At 41.8% G+C, this 15,500-nt stretch overlaps 1 protein-coding gene and 1 long non-coding RNA gene across 9 annotated transcripts in view; one reads left to right on the forward strand and one right to left on the reverse strand.

The window, feature by feature from the left end:
• bmpr1aa (bone morphogenetic protein receptor, type IAa) overlaps nucleotides 1-15,500 on the reverse strand; it is a 320,584-nt gene that overhangs the window by 196,785 nt on the left and 108,299 nt on the right. The gene's annotated exons all lie outside the window — the stretch shown is intronic.
• LOC140403672 (uncharacterized) overlaps nucleotides 1-15,500 on the forward strand; it is a 46,095-nt gene that overhangs the window by 18,268 nt on the left and 12,327 nt on the right. For all 6 annotated transcript variants that reach the window (XR_011938381.1, XR_011938378.1, XR_011938377.1 and 3 more), the window contains one exon: nucleotides 777-892. This is a non-coding gene — a long non-coding RNA (uncharacterized lncRNA). The remainder of the gene's footprint in view (nucleotides 1-776; nucleotides 893-15,500) is intronic.

The raw sequence follows: 15,500 nt of genomic DNA on the forward strand, positions 1-15,500 counted from the left end.
ATTTTGTCCTTCATTGCTAGAGGGATGGAGTTTAAGACTAGGGAGGTTATGCTGCAATTGTATAAGGTGTTAGTGAGGCCACACCTGGAGTATTGTGTTCAGTTTTGGTCTCCGTACTTGAGAAAGGACGTACTGGCACTGGAGGGTGTGCAGAGGAGATTCACTAGATTAATCCCAGAGCTGAAGGGGTTGGATTACGAGGAAAGGTTGAGTAGACTGGGACTGTACTCGTTGGAATTTAGAAGGATGAGGGGAGATCTTATAGAAACCTATAAGATTATGAAGGGAATAGATAGGATAGATGTGGGCAGGTTGTTTCCACTGGTGGGTAAAAGCAGAACTAGGGGGCATAGCCTCAAAATAAGGGGAAGTAGATTTAGGACTGAGTTTAGGAGGAACTTCTTCACCCAAAGGGTTGTGAATCTATGGAATTCCTTGCCCAGTGAAGCAGTAGAGGCTCCTTCATTAAATGTTTTTAAGATAAAGATAGATAGTTTTTTGAAGAATAAAGGGATTAAGGGTTATGGTGTTCGGGCCAGAAAGTGGAGCTGAGTCCATAAAAGATCAGCCATGATCTCATTGAATGGTGGAGCAGGCTCGAGGGGCCAGATGGCCTACTCCTGCTCCTAGTTCTTATGTTCTTATTATGAAGTTGAGCACAGAAGCAATATGTACATATGGAAATGTCTGTGATCAATTAACGTCAAAGAGTTGCAAGACTAGGTAATAATGTTCTTTCGATTGCTAATACCATTTGCTCCCTCCCATCATCACAGGTGCAGCTTCAAGGAACACTGGTCTGAACTTTATTCTTCAAATTTAGAATGAAGCAGCATCGACATGGATCATCGACATGGATACCACCATTACACGTGAGAACACCACCCACCAGGTACGTGGTACATATTCGTGTGACTCGGCCAACGTTGTCTACCTCATACGCTGCAGAAAAGGATGTCCCGAAGCGTGGTACATTGGCGAGACCATGCAGACGCTGCGACAACGAATGAACGGACATCGCGCGACAATCACCAGGCAGGTATGTTCCTTCCAGTCGGGGAACACTTCAGCAGTCAAGGGCATTCAGCCTCTGATCTCCGGGTCAGCGTTCTCCAAGGCGGCCTTCAGGACGCGCGACAATGCAGAATCGCCGAGCAGAAACTTGTAGCCAAGTTCCGCACACGAGTGCGGCCTCAACCAGGACCTGGGATTCATGTTGCATTATATTCACCCCCCACCATCTGGCCTGGGCTTGCGAAATCTTACCAACTGTCCTGGCTTGAGACAATTCACACCTCTTTAACCTGGGGTTACCCTTATCTCTGGCTCTGTAAAGATTTAATCACCTGCTAATGCTCGCATTCCAAGCATTGTCTGGCATCTTTGAATTTGTCTATATATATGTTTCTGGAACATACCTCTTCATTCACCTGAGGAAGGAGCAGTGCTCCGAAAGCTAGTGTTTGAAACAAACCTGTTGGACTTTAACCTGGTGTTGTAAGACTTCTTACATATGGTTTTGTTCAGTCATTCTGAGTTGCTAATCTCTTAAACAGCTTGGAGGCTGTGCGAGCCATCACCTATTTTCATACAAACATTCTTCCATGTTATTACTGACAAATGCGATCAGGTGAATGAAGCAGTACGGTAATGGAATACTGTTTAAAATTTTTGAGTAGGGCACCTGCATTTATTGAAACCTCTTTGAAATCTGTCCACTCTTAAATTAGTGCTTCACCAAAACTCCTCTTCGTCTCGTGTATCAGGGGTATGGTTTACTTGCTTTAGAGAAGAAGTTTTTGTTAGCTCCTTCCAAATCGGTCCTTCAATATTAAAATCTTACTGCACAAACACTGAATGAGATATTGTTAATATCTGTCCTAGTAACATATTCAACAATTAGACTTCTGACATGGTGATCAGATTTTCAGAAGTCAAAGCAAAGACACAGTGAAAAACCTTAGGAAGACATTAGTAAATAAAACCAGGACTATCCTGGCAAAACTGGGATGTTTGGTCACTCAATAACTTTATGCACATTTCTCAATTCCATATGGGTCCTTTAGGTTCAAATTCACTCTTTTTTTTAATAAAATATTTTATTGAAAATTTTTGGTCAACCAACACAGTACATTGTGCATCCTTTACACAATATTATAACAACGCAAATAACAATGACCTATTTTATAAACAGAAAGTGAACAAATAATAAATAACAAAAATTAAAACTAACCCTAATTGGCAACTGCCTTATCACAAGTAACACTCTCCAAAAATATAATTTAACAGTCCAATATATAATTATCTGTAGCAACGACCTATACATATTATACAGTATATATTAACAACCCTGAGTGTCCTTCTGGTTCCTCCTTCCCCACCCCCCCCCCACCCCCCCCCCCCACCCGATCCTGGGCTGCTGCTGCTGCCTTCTTTTTTCCATTCCATCTATCTTTCTGCGAGGTATTCGACGAACGGTTGCCACCGCCTGGTGAACCCTTGAGCCGACCCCCTTAGAACAAACTTAATCCGCTCTAGCTTTATAAACCCTGCCATGTCATTTATCCAGGTCTCCACCCCCGGGGGCTTGGCTTCTTTCCACATTAGCAATATCCTGCACCGGGCTACTAGGGACGCAAAGTCAAATTCACTCTCTGACTTCACTTTGCTTACATTGTTTTTGTCGCCAACTCTTGATAGATCGAAATTCAGTGTGTCTGTGAAGACTGCCTATTGCTGAGGGTGGTGAGGCTGATTGGAATTTTAAGGTTGTTGGGAATGGCTGAAAGCTGAATTCTTCATAGATTCCACCCTGCAGGCAAGACTTCGCTCCAGAGCCCTCCAGAGCCCCACTTATACTTGCCCACTTATACTTGCTTCTCACAATTATTGCTGGTCCTCCTTAAAGGAGGCCAGAAATGGTACCTTACGAACTAAAATGATTTTCTGGAGAGGCAGCACAGCCCAGATCGATCATGGTCAATGGAATCCTGCAGGCAAAGACCAATTTTCTTTTGCATTTCTGGCTGCTTCTTGGAGAGAGTTTTGTTTGAGTCTTTAAAGCTCTGACCTGCCATGAGTAAAGGCAAATTTGGCAACTAGCAGGATCCTTGTACTGATGTTAAGAAGAGTGAGGTGACTTGATTGAAACATACGAGATCCTGAGGGATATTATCAGGGTGAATGTGGAGAGGACGTTTCCTCTTGCTGAGAATCTAGAACCAGGAGTCACTGTTTAGAAGTAAGGGGACGCCCATTTAAACGGATATTAGTGAAATTCTTTCAATCAGACGGTCGTGAGCTTTTAGAACATTCTTCCTGAAAAGGTGATGGAAGCGGAGTCTCTGAACATTTTTACGGCAGAGAGGAATAGATTCTTGGTAAGCAAGGGGATGATGGGCCATTGGGGGTGGGGGCAGGTTGCAGATTTGACGTTACTATCAGATCAGCCATGATCTTACTAAATGTAAGCTTGGGAGCAGGCTTGGGAGCTCAATTAATTTTAATCTTTATTTTAAAAAATACTGCTGAAATGAAATCAGTCCACACATCTTCCATGTAAACAGTCTATTGCGGAAACAGCCATTTGATTTTCAGGCATTAAAAGGGGAAGGCAGCACAGTGGTGCAGTGGGTTAGCCCTGCTGCCTCACGGCACTGAGGTCCCAGGTTCGATCCCGGCTGGGTCACGGTCCGTATGCAGTTTGCACATTCTCCCAGTGTTTACGTGGGTTTCGTCCCCAAGACCCAAAGGTGTACAGGGTAGGTGGATTGGCCATGCTAAATTGGCCCTTAATTGGAAAAAATTAATTGGATAGTCTAAATTTATAAATAAAAAAACCCAAAAAGGATACATTTACATGATTACACAATATTTGATGTTTACATGATTGGTCTTGGAAACCATGGGTTGAGAGTTCAAATCTCATTGGGGATTATTTTTGAAGGTAATTGTCAAAAGAAGCAATGGCGACATGAAGTCAGGATCTGAAATGCATTGTCTGGGAGTGTGATGGGAGTAGGTTTCAATTGAGGCCTTCAAGAGAGAACTGGGTTATCATCTGCAAAGGAAGAATGTGTAGGGCTAAGGGGAAGAAGCAGGGGAGTGTTACCAGGTGAATGAGGTGGGCATTAGCCACTACCCGCTGTTTCTTGTACGTCAGCTGATTTTCTATCTTTTCAAACAAGAAAAACTGCTCCTTTAGATAACTGAAACAACACAAGGAGACCATTCAGCCTAGTGTGTCAGTGCTTGCTCTTTACTAGAATTTTAACACTAATCTCAATGCTCTGTTCTCATCCCTTGTTTCCGCCATTTCTTCTTATATCTTAGTTTGTAATGAACTGTGAGGCAGCATATCAAACATCTTTTTAATGCAACAATACAAAAGCAAATTACAGTGAATGCTGGAAATACTCAGAGGGCAGGCTGGGTCGGTAAAGAGAGAAGAACGGAGTAAATGTTGCAGGCTGATGATCTTTCAGAGCTGGATTCGGACAAAATTGGCCGAGTGATAAGAAACAAGACAGTAATGATGAACAGTTGCTTCTCGGACTGAGGAAGGTATATAGTGAGGTTCCCCAGGGGTTGGTGTGAGTATGCCTGCTCTTATCGATCTATATTAATGAATTGGGTGTACAGTGCACAATTTCAAAATTTGCAGATGACACAAAACTTAGAAGGATTTTGAACTGTGAGGAGGGCAGTGATGAACTTCAGAAGACACCGACAGGCTGGTGGAATGGGCAGACAGTGGTAGGTCAAATTTAATGTTGTGAAACGTGAGATGGTTCATTTTGGTCGGAAGAATGAGGTGAGGCAGAGAAAGAATAGAGGGAGCTGGAAGTATACATGCGTGTATCACTGACGACGACAGAACTGGTTGAGAAAGTGATTAATAAAGCATATAGTATCCTGGGTTTTACAAATAGAGGCATAAGAGTAAAATGTGAGGAAGATCTAATGAACCAGTATAAAACACTGGCTTGGCCTCTGGAGTAATGTGTCCAGTTCTGGGCACCACATTTCAGAAGGGTGTGAAAGCAACTACAATCTGTAAGCTTATGGCCTGGCATATCCCCCAGTCTACCATTACCACCAAGACAAAGGATTAAACCTGGTTTAATACAGGAGGGCATTCCAGGAGCAGCACCAAGCATATCTAAAAATGAGATGTCGACCTGGTGAAGCTACAACACAGGACTACTGGCGTACCAAGTGATAGGCAGAGCTAAGCGATCCCACAACCAACGAATCAGATCCAAACTCTGCTGTCTTGCCACATCCACCCATGAATGGTGGTGGACAATTAAACAACTCATTGGGGACAGTGACTCCACAAATATCCCCATCCCCAATGATGAATAACTGATTGCTACAGTGGATTCTGTCTTTAACAAAGGAAATGACAAATAACTGATTTATGTACATCATAAGATAATTCCACTTCTCAAGATATCCTCGGTGATACTTCTTTTGACAGTTTTCTACACTACCAGTGTTCAAAATTTAGCAGCAGCAGTGATATGTTACCATCGCTAGTGAAAAGAAAATCCACAGCACCTTTATTTTTTAAACTGTTTTTGCCAATTCCTCGGTAACACTCAAATTTCAATTTTGGGACCCTGCGGTTTTTGCTTCAGATACATATTTTAAGCACATCTACTTCCCAGATCTGGAGGACTGAACTCAAAACCTAGACAAGAAAACTGGCTTTGGTCCACAATCTAATTATTTATCTATAATATACAGCTTTGCACTACGTGCTGTGCACACTTCCTGTAATATGTTTTCCCTCAAAGATTTACTGATAACATCCTTATCGTCATAAAACAGCACATTTTCCAGCTCACCGAGAAATACTACACAGAATTTGTATACAGACATGCAAATAAATTGTTAGTTAATAAAATTCCCATCTTTCTGTTACATTAAAATTATGTTGCTTCAGAAATACTAACAAAATAAAAAGAAATTTGCAAGCTGTCTTGTTATGGCCTTAATTTCATAGGCAAATATTCACCCTTAGTCGCCTACTCTTGAAAATAAGGAGCAGGTGCTGTGTTGAGTGAAAATATCAATGCAACATTCACTGTTAAAAGTAATTATAGCTAGTCTCAAGGTGCAATTTTAATCAATGTGGGTTGAAGATAACAGTTGCTAAATATTCTCATCAAATTTTTGATATATATTTATTTTGCTTTGAAGCTTTGACAAGCTGTTGGCAATTCAGCTGCAGATAACGCCTGGGTCCAAAAATTAACACATTATATTGTCGCAAATTATCCTTTTACTTCCTGTATCTATTCGAATCAAAATATTTGCAGCACACAGGAATCAGAGTTGACTCTTGAGCACCGCTCTTTTTGTTTTAATCCAGAAGAGAGAATTTCTTTAGCATGGTTCAATTTTAGGGGTCCCCCTTAAAATACCACTTCTATTCAAACAGAAGGTGTATTTCTGATCAGATTACCTTACCAAATCATCCCCTTGAATAAGGTTCATGCAGCTGGCGATGTGTTCCATAGCCTTGATGCAGGATGATCTCAAAAACATTAGTAAGCTATGCTGGCCATCAACTTGGAATTTTGGATGTTTCTACTCAAGAATTAGGTTGAGGATTTATTAAAACACTGTACAATATTCTGAAAAAGAAAAACGATTTGCATCATTCCTTACTGCAAATTAGCCCTGGAATATAACCAACCATCTTCAAGTGATATCTCTAGGTGCAAAAGAATTGCAGACCATGGGATTCTTGGAGCATCTACATCATTGAATTGTGGAAATTTTAATGCAGCACTAAGGTTTCAAACAAGTGCATGCAATCGTGCAAAATGATTTTCATTGCAAACCACAAGTGATTTCATACAGTTGGAAAGAGCTTTGCATGACACAGACGTGGCATTTCCAAAAAGGGAGACAGGAAAAATATCAAACTTTAAATCTTCAAAAAAAGACACCTTTATCTCCTCCTCAGCTGGCTATAGAGCAACTTTGCTGAGATGTGAACAATAGCAGGTCCCCGAATGCATCCCGAAGTAGGCGAAAGGGTGAAGAGAGAGTTGGATGGATGGGGACAGTGTGAACAGAAATAGCCAGGTGGTGGCAAAGTCCAGCCTTAGTTTTTTTTTCCCCTTTGACAAATATTTCTTATTAACCATGCTTCCTGTAGCTCAGCCAAGATTGGCACCTCACTAACTGATAGGCTGTGCCTCTTATTTATAAAAGAAGCTTTGTTCTAAACTATGATTTTCACCTCAGTTACAATTATTTTAAAATATTGGAGAAGTCAGGGGGACTAGTCCCTAATATACTTTTCCAGATTAAACCATAAAAAGTAGTTTTGCATAACAGAAGACCTCAATAAATGGGAGGAGTAGACCGTACAGCCCTAGAAGCCTGCTCCGGCATTCAATATCATAGCTGATCTGGGGCTTCAACTCTGCTTTCCTGCGCAAAATATTATTCATCTCAGGATTAAATGCATTCAATGATGGAGCATCTACAACCTGCTGGAGTAGAGAATCCCCAAAATTCATAAACTTTTGAGTGAAGTAATTTCTCAACTCAGTCCTAAATGATCGGCCAATTATGCGGAGTGTTCCCCCTGTTTTGCCAGTCAGCAGAAATACCTCCCCCTGTCAATCACCTTTAGAATCTTGCATGTTTCAATAAGATCACTTCTGGTTCTTCAAAACTCCAGAGAACACAGGGCAACCTATTCACTAATGATACAATAAAGATTGGGGCAGAATGGATAGAGGTTTGACCGTGATAACTGATGGAGGTAACATAACTTTTAAAAATCATGTAATGAAATGTTAAACTATTTAGCGTTACATAGCTGCTCAATATATGCAATATATTATTGTAATAGAAATAAATCTGAAAAACAGCAATCTGAACACAACAGCAGGATCTGATAGTGAGATTGCTTTCCTTGAAAGGCAAGTGCACATTGCTACTGGGATCAACCACAGAAAGACACCACAGCTTTATAAACACGAAACTCAGAGTAGGAAATCCATTGTGAATTGAAGGTCACCTTCTCACCGTCTGCACTCCATTTCTAAACAGTAAATTTCCACCACATTCACAAGGGTAAAACTCCAACAAATACTCAATCTTGGGAAACTGTGGCAACCTGAAACTGAAGAGAATATCAAATGGCAACAATTGCTGATGGCCGTTCCCGCTCCATGGCAGACAGACAGAGACTATCAGACCAGAGGGGGGGGGGGGGGGGGGGAAACTTCAAAGTAACCCATAAATCATTTATAGATTAGATCAATAACTTTTACACAGGTTCAGATTTGCTACTTCATGAGTGTTCATAGGTCATTTTATATAGCTTATAGATGTTTACAACGTCTAAACAAGCCTTGTGCACTGTAAACAGCATTGGTTTCCATATTACAAAAAGGATTTTGAAACACTGAAGGTGCAAAAATTATTAGACATAACCTTTCAATTTTGAATCATTCTGTAAGGAAAAATCTCCAGAAAATGGTGATCTGGTGTATCGCTTAAGAGTATAAAACATTTGATAGGCAGACAAAGATATTTCCACTTGGGGGAGACCAAAACTAGGGACCATAAAATAAATATAAGATTGTCACTAATATATCAAATGGCGAATTCAGAAGTAAGCCACTCCAATTTAACGCAACGACCTCCAACAATGCAAAAGCAAAAGCGATTTTTTTTCAATTCCTAAATCAGTCGTTCTGTGACCTCTCCGATTGCCAGCTTAATGTCAAATTATGGTCAGTTGTAGATACGTCGCTTATGCCATGACATATCTAACTGAAACCCCATTGGCTTCTGAAGGTCAATCACCCCCAGTGACAAACCTCTTTCAGATTATACAATATTTCAACCGGCAGCTTGGTGTTCTCGAAAGGAGTCTGGAAAGTGGCTCTCCAGAGACACCAGTGCTGCTTTACTTACATCAGGTCAGAGGTATCATCAGTGGTAATGTTCGAGCACTTTTAGAGAGCGAGTTAGAGACCTTAAATTCTTTTTTAAAATAAATTTAGAGTACCCAAATATTTTTCCCAATTAAGGGGCAATTTAGCGTGGCTAATCCACCTATCCTGCACATCTTTGGGTTGTGGGGGGTGAAACCCACGCAGACATGGGGCGAATGTGCAAACTCCACACGGACAGTGACCCAGGGCCGGGATTCAAACCCGGGTCCTCAGCGCCGTAGGCAGCAATGCTAACCACTGTGCCACCCCGAGACCGTAAATTCTTGACCAAGTAATTAATTGTTGAGAATATACACAATCAATTTCCTACAATTAAACCAAAATGATTTTATGATAATGTTTTGCAGCCGCAGATTCAATTACCACCTTGCTCCTCTTATGGTTGATTTTTTAAAAATAAATTTAGACTAGCCAATTATTTTTCTTTTCCAATTAAGGGGCAATTTAGCATGGCTAATCCACCTAACCAGCACATCTTTGGGTTGTGGGGGTGAAACCCACGCAGACATAGGGAGAATGTGCAAACTCCACACGGACAGTGACGTAGGGCTGGGATTCGAACCCGGGTTCTCAGCGCCGCAGTCCCAGCGCTAACCACTGCGCCACGTGTCACCCTTTATTTTTGATTTCTATGGTGTAGCTCCAGTTGTTCTGCTCCACTCTCCACTGCAGTTCAACATGCAGCCCAGTCCTCTGGTATCTGCCCACAGAATGCTCTCTGCTCTGCCTTGGTCCTGGGTGCCTTTCTGTTAATGACATTAAGTGCGCCAGAAACCTTGGCAACATACTAGATTTTCAATGTTTGAAACAGTCCCAGCATAAATTGTGCAGACTCAAATTCTTAGTTCAATGTTACACAAACTTTCCAAGTATTGCTTTCCGGGAATGAGTTCTGCTTACGTTATTTTTTATTCCTTCAAAAACCTGCAATTATTTGGTGTTTTTCACGGTCACCTAAAAGTTCTTTAGAGCCAGTTAAGTACTTGCGTAGTCAGTGTTGTAATTAGGAAATGCAACAGCTAATTAGCACTCACAAACAATATGATCAGTAAGAAGTCTTACAACACCAGGTTAAATTCCAACAGGTTTGTTTCAAACACTAGCTTTCGGAGTGCTGCTCCTTCCTCAGCTGAATGAAGAGGTTGGGTGGGGTTACTGGGTTATGGGGATAGGGTGTAGGTGTTGACCTTGGGTAGGGTGCTCTTTCCAAGAGCCGGTGCAGACTCGATGGGCCGAATGGCCTCCTTCTGCACTGTAAAATCTATGATAATGGTATGTTCCAGAAACATATATACAGACAAATTCAAAGATGCACGACAATGCTTAGAATGCGAGCATTTGCAGGTAATTAAGTCTTTACAGATCCAGAGATAGGGGTAACCCCAGGTTAAAGAGGTGTGAATTGTCTCAAGCCAGGACAGTTGGTAGGATTTCGCAAGCCCAGGCCAGATGGTGGGGGGGTGAATATGATGCAACATGAATCCCAGGTCCCCGTTGAGGCCTCACTCATGTGACCACAGACTACGCTGAGAGATTCTGCCGTCACACCTCTCTCACACTCCTCAACCACCTTGTACGCCAGCTCTACAGCAGACGACGCAACCTGGAAACCAAGATAGAGGCCATATTCTCAACTTGAGCTCAGGACGCAGCAGACCAGCTGCAGAACACCGCCAAACAGATAACGATACTATGCCACCTATATGCACACCAAGAACAGGAAGCTTGGGGAAACTCGGCATCACCACCAGCAGCAACCAAGCCTCCCCCGGTACCACAGCAGAAAGCAATACAGGGAAATCTATTGTCAACTTGTTGGACTACACCCTTCAACCAGACAAAATCGAAGTCCTCAGCAGAGGGCTCAATTTCTGCACCACCACCAAAAAAACAAAACACATCACAGCTACCACACAAGAAGCAGTCAGTGGAATGCAAGCAATATGCTACCTTTACCAAGTTCATAATGTGTTTCATTTCTTTTGTATAATAAAGGAGCATTTTTAGCTGTTCAATACAGAATTATTTCCTTCCACTGACTCAACACTCAAATTATCTCAATTAAGGATTCAGGGAAGGAAAGAATTCTATTTCCTTTCATTGTTACTGACACACAGCGGTGTTTTTGCTAAGTGTCAGTCAAGTCGTTAGGACAGCAGGGTAAACAGCAGAAAAGATGGTTAAAAAGTTACAGATGTAATTTCTACATTGTGGAACTTGGCCAAGGAGATGCATTTTCAGCTTCCATGAAGAGGTCAGACGTTTCCGAAAACTGCAACTTTTATGACTAATTTCAAAAAGTAATCAATATTTATAGAATAGGTACCATCAGCATTCAATTATCTTGTCCCTCAAGCATAAACCATTCACACACATTCCCTTGGCAGCTCAGCACATTCATCCAGTGAAAGCTGAACCATACAACCGGAATCATAGAATTTACACCACAACACAATGCTCTCCAGCATTGGTGGTCATACCTTCAGTCACTAGTTTTCATGCTCTGGAATTCCCTTCCTAAACCCATCTGGTTCTCCACCTTCTACTCTTTACATCCATGCATTGATCAAGCTTTTGCGCACCCTTCCCAATATCTCCCTCGGGTTAGCAAGGAAGATGGGCGGCATGGTGGCAGCGCGGTGGCGCAGTGGTTAGCATTGCTGCCTCACAGCACCAGTGACCCAGGTTTGAGTCCAGCCTTGGGTGACTGCTTGTGTGGAGTTTGCACATTCTCCCAGTGTCTGTGTGCGTTTCCTCCAGGTGCTCTGGTTTCCTCCCACAATAAAAAGGGCAGCACGGTAGCACTGTGGAAAGCACAATTGCTTCACAGCTCCAGGGTCCCAGGTTTGATTCCGGCTTGGGTCACTGTCTGTGCGGAGTCTGCACATCCTCCCCGTTTGTGCGTGGGTTTCCTCCGGGTGCTCCGGTTTCCTCCCACAGTCCAAAGATGTGCAGGTTAGGTGGATTGGCCATGCTAAAAATTGCCCTTAGTGTCCAAAATTGCCCTTAGTGTTGGGTGGGGTTACTGGGTTATGGGGATAGGGTGGAGGTGTTGACCTTGGGTAGGGTGCTCTTTCCAAGAGCCGGTGCAGACTTGATGGGCCGAATGGCCACCTTCTGCACTGTAAATTCCATGATCTATGAAAAAAAGATGTGCAGGTTATGTGGATTGGCATGATCAATGCGCGGGGTTATGAAGTTAGAGCAGGGGAATGCTACTAGATAGAGTACTTTTTCAGATGGTCGATGCAGACTCGGTGGGCTGAATGGCAGTCGTCTCTACTGGAGGGATTCTATAGATATTGGAATATAGGGTAAAATTTCAACATTTGCTGGCGTTAACAAACTTGGGAGTGGTAAATGGTGAAGATGACATCAATTGACTGCAACAGGACATACATGATTTGATTTGTCACATGTATTAGTATACAGTGAAATGTATTGTTTCTTGTATGCTGTACAAACAATACATACTGTTCATAGGGAAGGAAGGAGAGACTGCAGAATATAATGTTACAGTTAAAGCAAGGTGTAGAGAAAAGGTCAACTTAATACGAGGTAGATCCATTCAAAAGTCTGATGGCAGTAGGGAAGAAGCTGTTCTTGAGTCAGTTGGTATGTGACCTCAATTTTGGTATCTTTTTCTTGACGGAAGGTGGAAGAGAGTACGTCTGGGGTGCGTGGGGTCCTTAATTATGCTGGCAGTCTTTCTGAGGCAGCGGGAATTATAGATAGAGCCAATGGATGGGAGACTAGTTTGCCTGATGGACTGGGCTACATTCACAACCTTTTGTAGTTTCCTGCGGTCTTGGGCAGAGCAGGCTCCATACCAAGCTGTGATACAACCAGAAAGAATGCTTTCTATGGTGCATCTGTAGAAGTTGGTGAGGGTCGTAGCCGACATGCCAAATTTCCTTCATCTTCTGAGAAAGTAGAGTCGTTGGTGGGCTTACTTAACTATAGTGTCGGCATGGGGGGGGACCAGGACAGGCTGTTGGTGAACTGTACACCTAAAAACTTGAAGCTCTCGACCCTTTCTACTTAGTTCCCATTGATGTAGACAGGGGCATGTTCTCCACTACGCTTCCTTAAGTCGATGACAATCTAACTTGTTTTGTTGACATTGAGGGAGAGTATTGTTGTCGCACCAGATTCTCTATCTCATTCCTGTACTCTGTGGGCTAGATGGGCTAGCATAATGGGCAGATAAATGAAATTTGATCTCGATAGGGAATAAAAAGTGGCAATATAGACTTTGTGACAGCTCTAGTGAGTGTGCAGGGACAGAGAGATCTGGGGGATGCATGTATATAGATTTTTGAGCATGTCAGAACCTATTGAGCCGCGGCTAGCAAACATAAAGAGTCTTCGGTTTCATAGAGGTACACAGTATTAAAGCAGGGAAATTATGCTGAACCTTTAAAACTCTTGAGTAAGCAACAGTTGGAGTACTGCATCTCGTACTGGTCAACACACTTCAGGAAGGATGCAAAGGTCTTTGAGACGATGCAGAGGAGATTTACCAGAATAGGTCCAGGGTAAGCGATTTTAGCTGCAAAGTTAGGTTGGAGAAGAAATGGTTGTTTTCCTTGGAGCACAGGAGATTGAGGGGAGACTTGATATGGCAGGTTTAGATAAAGTAGACAAAGAAAACTGTTTCCATTAGTTGATGTAAAAGGTCCTGGGACATAATTTTAAGGTTTTGGTCAAAAGGTGCGGGGGTATGAGATCTTTTTTTTGTAAACCGGGGGTGAGAAATGGGGCTGACTGGATTGCTCCGTGGAAAGCCGGCATAGATTTGTTTGGTTGAATGGCTTCATTCTGTGCCATAATGACTCTATTTTGCTGTTAGCTCTCCAATGTCTAATTTATCTTCTGCCCATTTTGCTCTGAGGTCAGAGGTCTGTGCTAATGCTAGTTTGGGCAGCAGCATAGGCACTACAATCGGCCTCAGTGACTTCCTTTGGGATGGGTGGCACGATTCTCACTCCTGATGACTATTTCTTGACTTCTTCTGAAAGAATTAATATAACCTGGAATCAAGTTCAGTCATGAAGGTCACCATAATCAAAGGACAGTACAAAGTTTGTATATGAATGATCACTTAGGTGGCTGTATCAGAGAATGCTCAACACCAGTAGAACTGCATCTTAGCAGTGTGTCAACATCTCAACATATTAAGGCAGAATGTAGGGATAAAAAAGCAATTAGTGTGCTCTATAGGTTCACGTATTTGCCTTAATTACAGGAAATCTAAAGTTTTGTATTCCCACTTTCTCCAATGCAAAATCATTCTTAAACTCCATATCTGTTAGCTCTATTGTCATATTTTCTCTCAAGACAGATAAGGCTTTCATTCTAGGCAAGTGTTATAGTTGTAGAAGAATACGTCATCAATTCTCCTCTTCCGTCTAATGAGGTGGAGCAGTTCTGGAATCATTAAATACATCAACCAGCAATCTCGACAGAATCAGGTGAAACTAGACCAGAAAGGTCAGCATCAGTATAATTTCAAGATGGGAACAAAAATATGTTGGAAATCTGAAAGGTAGAGAAAATGGTCTATTTACATTTTAAAAATGATTTCTACCTGAAATATTACTATGTCTTCAAATGCTGATAAGACTTATTGGGCAATTGCAACATTGACTGTTAAAATTTATGTAATTTAGAATCCACAAAGACGCTTTGGCCAGAAATTTCACACCATTGCAGCATCTTTGTTTTGAAAGATGTGTACTTGGCCTGTTTGCATTGATTATCCATCACTACCTGTCCCGAGAATTACTTTTGCCACTGTATGGTTTGCTAGGTCACTTCAGAGAGCATTAAACGTCAACTCCATTATTTACAACTGAAGGTTTGGAGTGACAGGTTCCCTCCTTTGAAGGATGAACCAGTTGGCTTTTATGACTGCAGTGACTCAAGAAGATATCTCATCTGCTCAATGGCAATCAGAAATGGGTAATAAATACGCGCCTTGCCAACTGCATCCAAAGCCCAAGAATGAATTTTTTTAACATAAGAAAAATTATTGAATTCACATGCCTGAACTCTTAACCTTGGGTTTTCTAATCCAGTATGGTAAACACTGGATTTGTAATGACATCAAGTTAAATGACAGACTATGCTTCCAAGGGACAGATAACAGCTCTGTACTTACTGCCGTGCTTCATTCTCTGTCCCCAATAAGAACTAGTTATTTCTATCCTTTAAATTATGCAACAGATCTGTATTTATAGTACAGAGGAAATGAAAAATGTGAACTATTTTTAGCAACGATAACATTAAATACAACACAGCATTTCTCAAAGGGATGGATATGAGTAAACTTGTTAGAGCTCCAAGATCAGCTCACAAATCAGACAAAGCAAAATAGACGGTTTGACAACTGGACTGTTGTGTTCATAAAAATTCGGAAACATATAGCAATACGGAATTGCAAACTCTTTTGTTCCCAGCTTAATTGCAGTTATGAAAAAGCTGTTGCACCCAAGATCTGCTAAA

Source organism: Scyliorhinus torazame, chromosome 28 (assembly GCF_047496885.1).
Source record: "Scyliorhinus torazame isolate Kashiwa2021f chromosome 28, sScyTor2.1, whole genome shotgun sequence".
NCBI classification, from domain to species: Eukaryota; Metazoa; Chordata; class Chondrichthyes; order Carcharhiniformes; family Scyliorhinidae; genus Scyliorhinus; species Scyliorhinus torazame.